General features: G+C 39.2%; 1 pseudogene; it reads right to left on the reverse strand.

Moving 5' to 3' along the window:
* Positions 1 to 5,769: 5,769 nt before the first annotated feature.
* Positions 5,770 to 7,369, reverse strand: LOC144242849 (E3 ubiquitin-protein ligase RING2 pseudogene; annotated as a pseudogene).
* Between the last annotated feature and the right edge of the window lie 214 nt (positions 7,370 to 7,583).

The following is a 7,583-nucleotide window of genomic DNA, read 5'->3' on the forward strand; positions in this document are numbered from 1 at the left end:
TAATACTGGCACAGAAATTGACACATAGGCCAATAGAACATAACAGAAAATACAAATATAAATCCATAATTATATAGCCAATTAATCTTCCACAAAGCAGGAAAGACTATCCAATGGAAAAATATGGTTTCTTCAACAAATGATGTTGGGGAAACTGGATGGCAAAAGAATGAAACTGGACCACTTTCTTACACCATACACAAAAATAAATTCAAAATGTATTAAAGACACAAATATAAGGCATAAAACCATTAAAATTCTAGAAGAGAACACAGGCAGTACCCTCTTAGACATTGGCCATAGCAACATTTTTCTAGATATGTCTCCTGAGGCAAGGAAAATAAAAGCAAAAATAAACTATTGGGACTTCATTGAAATAAAAAACTTCTGCACAGTGAAGGAAACAATCAACAAAACTACAAGGCAACCTACAGAATGGGAGAAAATATTTTCAAATGACATATCTGATAAAGGGTTAGGATCCAAAATATATAAAGAACTTACACACTTCAACATCCAAAAAATGAACAATTCAATTTAAAAATGGGCAAAAGATGTGAACAGACATTTCTCCAAAGAAAACATACAGATGGCCAACAGACACATGAAAAGATGCTGTACATTACTCATCATCAGGGAAATCCAAGTCAAAACTACAATGCAATATCCATGCAATATCCATTTTACCCATTAAAATTGCTAAGAAATACAAGAAACAATAAGTGTTGGTAAGGATGTGGAGAAAGGGGAACCCTCTTGCACTATTTGTGGCAGTGCAAACTGGTGCAGCCACTCTGGTAAACAGTAAGGAGTTTCCTCAAAAAGTTAAAAATAGAACTACCCTAGGATTCAGCAATTGCACTACTAAGTATTTACCCAAAGAATAAAAAAATACTACTTTGAAGGGATATGTGCACCCCAATCTTTACAGCAGCATTATCTACAATAGCTAAATTATGGAAACAGCCCAAATGTCCATCAACTAAGGAAGGGATAAAGAAGAAATGGTGTATATATGCAATCTAATAGTACTCAGCCATACAAAAGAATGAAATCTTGTCATTTGCAACAACATGGGTGGAGCTAGAGAGTATTATGCTAAGCAAAGTCAGTCAGTCGGAGAAAGTCAAATACCATGTGATGTCACTCATATGTGAAATTTAAGAAACAAAACAAACAAGCAAAGGGGAAAAAAAAGAAGAGAGAGAGACAAAGCAAGAAACAGACTCTTAATTATAGAGAACAAACTGATGGTTGCCAGACGGGAGAGGAGTGGGGGGACGGGTTAAATCAGGGTTAAGGAGCTCACTTGTTGTGATGAGCACAGGGCAACATATGGAAGTATTGAATCACTATATTTTTATACCTGCAACTGATATAACACTGTATGGAATTAAAATAAAACTAACTGGAGTTAAAATAAAAACCTAAAAAGAAAGAAAAATATCAGGCTTTGTTCACTTTGGGCTTTGAAAGAAAATGTCTAGCTATGCTCGACACATTTCCCTGGGCCAGAGTGTGCACCTGTGGTGGGTCTTCTATATTGGATGATGAGTCATTGCCTACCTAATTGTGTCTTCCAATTGTGGGTTTCCCTTTGGATGACCTTTGATTGGACTAATGGATCCAATCAAAACCCAAAGAAGGGCTGATGATGGGAATCAGAGAGAGAGAGAGAGACAGAGAGAGAGATAAAGACCCCAAGAATAACAGAGTAGCTGACTGGATACTAGAATTTCTTTTTTTTTTTTTAATGTTTTATTTATTTCTGAGAGAGAGAGAGAGAGGGACAGCATGAGCAGGGGAGGGTCAGAGAGAGAGGGAGACACAGGATCTGAAACACGCTCCAGGCTCTGAGCTAGCTGTCAGCACAGAGCCCAACGCGGGGCTCGAACCCACGAACTGCGAGATCATGACCTAAGCAAAAGTCGGACGCTTAACCGACTAAGCCACCCAGGCACCCCAGGATACTAGAATTTCTAATAAGAAGTCTCCCAGGCTTCAGATTGCCCAGCTCTTCCTTGTAAACTGAAAAAGCCATATGAAATCAGTCCCTCAAAAAGAGGGCATGCCCTTCTACCATTTCCAAGCCACTCTCCATGTAGGGGTGGAGGGAAACAAGGACATACCAGGAGCCAAGCTCTATGCAAACAACTATACACATACTGTAAGGGTGGTGTTATTACTCCCATTTCACGGATGAGAAAATTGGGATTCAGAAAGAATAAACAGAAGTGGAAGAATCCAGATGTATGCAGTTAACACCTTGAGTTATAAGTACAGTGTCTGTTTTTATATCATTCTCCTCCACCATTCTATGAGCCAGTGGATATGAAGACCAGTCCTACTTAACTTTGTGTTTCCAGCTACTGACACAAAGCCTAGCACACAGTAGGCTTCCACTAAAGCCTGAATCAATTAGTCAATAACTAATACCCCCATAACTAATTGACTAATTGGCAGTAACTAATAATCATATATCCCAAACAGATACAATATTATATAATCAAACCCAATACATACATCCAAATTCTAAGAACCCTTGGGAATTGTCCCTTGGCCCTGCTGCAACTTCTAATGAATCCTGGGGTTCCATGGAGCAGTCCAGAGACTTTCAGTAGAAGAATGTCAGTCCATTGTGCTTACTTTCTAACTAACTTACTTTCTGTCTCTATAGGTTTGCCAAATTTGGACATTTCAAATGATACGATATGTGGTCTGTTGTGATGGGCTTCCTCACTAGGCAAAGCATTCTCAGGGTTCATCCATATTGTGCCATGTACCAGTATTTCTTTTCTTTGAGGGCTGAATAATAGTCCATTGTATGGATGGACCACATTTTGCTTATTCACTCATCGTTGGTGGACATTTGATTTATTTCCACCTTTGGGCTACTATGCAAAACGCTGCTATGAACATTTATGAACAAATTTTTGTGTGGCCATGTGTTTTCATTTCTCTTGGGTATAAACGTAGGAATGAAACTGTTGCATCATATGGTAACTATATATTTACCCTTTGGAAAAACTGCCAGACTGTTTTCCAGAGTGGTTGAATCATTTTATATCCCCATCAGCAATGGATCAGGGTTCCAATTCCTCCACATCTTCCCCAACATTTGTTATTATTTGTCTTTTTTGTTATAGTAATCCTACTGGTGTGAAGTGATATTTCTTTTTTTTCAATTAATTATAATGAGAATTTAATTATTTAGTGCATCCACTAATCTAATGTCACCAATAAACTCTAAGCAGCTATATCACAAAACTAGGGTTATATTCGGTGGACACGCATTAATAATCTATATAACTTCGGGGACGCCTGGGTGGCTCAGTCAGTTAAGCGCCAACTTCAGCTCAGGTCATGATCTCATGGTTTGTGAATTTCAGCCCATGTTGGGTTCTGTGTGGATCGCTCAGAGCCTGGAGCCTGCTTGGGATTCTGTGTCTCCTCTCTCTGTCCCTCCCTGGCTCGTGCTCTCTCTCTCTCTCAAAAAGTAAATAAGCATTAAAAAATTAAAAAATAATAATCTATACAACTTAACATTACATCAGAAAAGGAATTAAATACAAAATTTCCCTTAATTTTTGGTGGTTACCAAATTTCATGGCACAGGTTACCAATAAAACTGAAGACAGATTTTTAAATATTTTCAATAAAATGTTAAAAAAATTAATGAGCCTGTAAGTTTTCTTTTTTTTAAATCTTTTTATGTTTTATTTATTTCTGAGAGAGAGAGACAGACAGACAGACAGCGTGAACAGGGGAGGGTCAGAGAGAGAAGGAGACACAGAATCTGAAACAGGCTCCAGGCTCTGAGCTAGCTGTCAGCAGAGCCTGACACAGGGCTTGAACCCGCGAACCGTGAGATCATGACCTGAGCTGAAGTCAGCCACCTAACCGACTGAGCCACCCAGGGGCCCCAGAGCCTGTAAGTTTTCATATTGGGCTGAAGATTTAAAACATCAAGCTGGCCCCAATCTGTCAAAAATGACAGAATAATATTTACAATGACTATATATGTTATTTAAATGCAATAATAGTGTAAGACTACTCACCCCTGGCAAAACAAAAACAAAACAAAACAAAAACCTTTTGTGGTTAATTCCTCAACGCAAACAAGTCTTCATAAATACTGTGATAATATAAACTTGGAAACATACCTGGAATCAGGACAGTGATCAAAAATAACACACAAGTCAATTTTATTTCTGATCTGTCTTCATAAAGCCTTCTGGCTCCGAATGCCCAACACTGTCCCTCAATATAAAACTAAATCAAGAGGGGCGCCTGGGTGACTCAGTCGGTTAAGCATCCGACTCTGGATCAGGTCATGATCTCACCGTCTGTGAGTTCGAGCCCCACGTCAGGCTCTGTGCTGACAGCTCAGAGCCTGGAGCCTGCTTTGGATTCTATGTCTCCCTCTCTCTCTCTGCCCCTTCCCTGCTCACACTCTGTCTCTCTGTCTCTGTCTCTGTCTCTGTCTCTCCTTTCTCAAAAATAATAAACATTTAAAAAAACTAAATTAAGAAAAGGAGAATGACTTTACCCAACTTGCTGACATTCTTCCACAGAATTATCTTTCATTAGAGGAAGTCTTAAGCTCCATCATCTTGCTTCTCTGGAGTGTGATTAGCACAGTACCAAATTTATAAACTGATAGGGCCACCCAAAATGCTGAACACACTTTTCAAACAGAAGCAAACTATTTTTTTTTCCAATTGCTAGTTCCATGTGCCACGTTATTCTTGAAACTTACATGGTTACAAATAAGAAAAGAATTAGGGAAGCTTTGAACATATCTTTTCATAAAGGCTGAAGTGCAAAATATCTCCCTATCTCAGGTATTTTAAGAGGAAAAAGCATCAAACACATATAATAAAGGAACTGAAGTAACAGTAAAGCTAATACAAAAAAAGACCTCTTTAAATACACACTTGAAGACTACATAAGACCAATTTAATTTTTCTTTCTTCAGTGAAATCTGTAAATGAACCAAGTCCTCATAGAACTTGACATTTTGTTTGTTTCTCTTTCCCAGAATCAGAAATTCCAAAATTAGAAGGAAAAAATGGGGAAAAATAACATTGCATGGCAAATGGACACTAAGTTCATAAAGAACCTTTTTTTTAAATGAGATATTATGAAAGAAAATACCATGAAAATAATAATCTTATGAGAATTGTTTTTTAGGCACAGTTAATTTGAGCCTTAGTCTTCATGAAGACACTACAGCTTATATAGGAAACTATAAATTTATAAGACTCTAGGGATAAAGTCAAAATACATATTATTTAACATTCTGTAGGCCTAAAAACTCTTGAGGGAAGGGAAAAGGATACTCAACTGAATCTTCACTTAAGGCACAGAACTACAGGGGCACCTGGCTGGCTCAGTCAATAGAGCATTTCACTCTTGATCTCAGGGTTGTGAGTTTAAGCCCCATGTTGGGTGTACAGATTACTTAAAAATACAATCTTTTAAAAAACAAAAGAATACAGAACTATGAAAAATTTCTGGGTCAAGAGGGAATTCTAGATGANTATCATGACCTGAGCTGAAGCCGGACGCTTAACCAACGGAGCCACCCAGGCGCCCCACAACTTATATATATTTTTAAAGGGAAGAAAATAAGAACTGAATCATCACAGTTCCTTCCAAAAAGGAAATCTTAAATTAAGGGGAAAAGATTCTAACGGTGTAAACAATCCTGGCTCAGAAAGAAAACCAAACAATGTATCCACGATTCCGTCCATAAAAGTAAAGATGTTACATCTTTACTATTAAAGAAATAGGCAATTTAAAAAGTTCATTCTCAGACGTGGTTTTAGTAAAAGCTCCTTTGTGCTCCTTTGTGGCTGCATAATAAAGTCCCATGGGTTTGTTCCCTTTCCAGTATTATTCACTAACCAATTCCAAAGAAAAAGAGCCATTTAATACAGTGAGCTGCCCACTGACTATTGCTATGTAAATGGTATACTGCTTCTCACTGGCTGTTCATCTACTTTGGTTCTCCTCTGTTTTGAAGTTCTTTCAAAGCTAACTTCTCAGTCCGAGACTTGAATAAGTGATCAGCAGTGGCATCACCTGAAGTTTTTATGTATATTAGCTGTGCACTATTGTCTTTCTCCATTCGTGTGGGATGAGGCCTGAATACTTACTCAATTTCACTAGCACCAGCCATTACCGGATCACTGTTGCACTATTATTATCAAGCTCAAGATGGGAATCATCCGATGTTTGGTCTGTTTGGTACTAGGTCCTGCTTCCTGATTACTGTGTGCAGAAGCATTGCTACTGTGAGAACTATCACCAGTGTCTCCTTCTCCACTACTATTTTCTTTTTTTTTTTTTATGTTTTATTTATTTTTGAGAGAGAGACAGAGACAGCATGGGGAGGGTCAGAGAGAGGGAGACACAGAATCCAAAGCAGGCTCCAGGCTCCGAGCTAGCTATTAGCACAGAGCCTGACGCGGGGCTCGAACCCACGAGCCGNCGTCTCCTTCTCCACTACTATTTTCTTTTTTTTTTTTATGTTTTATTTATTTTTGAGAGAGAGACAGAGACAGCATGGGGAGGGTCAGAGAGAGGGAGACACAGAATCCAAAGCAGGCTCCAGGCTCCGAGCTAGCTATTAGCACAGAGCCTGACGCGGGGCTCGAACCCACGAGCCGTGAGATCATGACCTGAGCCAAAGTCGGATGCCCAACCGACTGAGCCACCCAGGTGCCCCTCCACTATTATTTCCAATCTGTTACTTCTTTCCTCTCTGTAGTCTGTTCCTGGCCTGTATCTTCAGTCCTTCCTCAGTGCTGTGACTGAGTGCTTGCTGATGACTGGGCTTGTTGATCCTGGCTAATACTCTCTCTTGATGAACTTCACAGTCATCATGACTTGGATAAATTTTGCTGATGAGTGCACCAAAGTTTGGGTCTGGTCTTAGTGATCTTTTAGAAACTAGCCTTTTTCCGAGGCCTGTGATAAAGCAGTCTGCACAAAAACTATGTAAACACTCCTTTGTAGTCACGGTGTTCTTCAACATATCCAAATAAATTGGGTACATTAGTTCATCGTGTAGACTTGGAAGTGAAACCACAATGTCCAAGCCATCCGTTATTGCCTCCTGAGGTGTCGGTTCTAATTCCTATAAACTGAGTTCCCATATTTTGCTTCCTGGTTGAGTTCCATTTGTCTGCACAGCCTGAGAGTTCTTGGCTCCTGCCTCAGCCCTGAACGTGCTGGCCACGGCCAGACCCAGACTCGTGTACAAGCCGTATAATATCAAAACATATTTCTTAATGAAAAATGGCCTGAAATGAAAGTCAGTGCTAGATCTGGTGACTGAAAGCTGGGAAAAGCTAAGAGGCATCTCATCATTTTTTAGCCAGAAGACTATTTTATAATTGACTTTCGAATCCTGAGTGTATAGGAATCATTCAGAGTCTGAAGGATAACTTAAAAATTTCGACTGAACTACACTAACATGATATTCATGAATCTGAGGGGGTTGTGAAGGCCTCAGGACTGGACCCTGTGAATGCCAAGAATCTACTCTAGGTTCAAACTCCAAATTTGCCTTGTCA

The sequence above is a fragment of the Crocuta crocuta genome, unplaced genomic scaffold (assembly GCF_008692635.1).
Source record: "Crocuta crocuta isolate KB4526 unplaced genomic scaffold, BGI_CrCroc_1.0 scaffold217, whole genome shotgun sequence".
In the NCBI taxonomy this organism is placed as follows: Eukaryota; Metazoa; Chordata; class Mammalia; order Carnivora; family Hyaenidae; genus Crocuta; species Crocuta crocuta.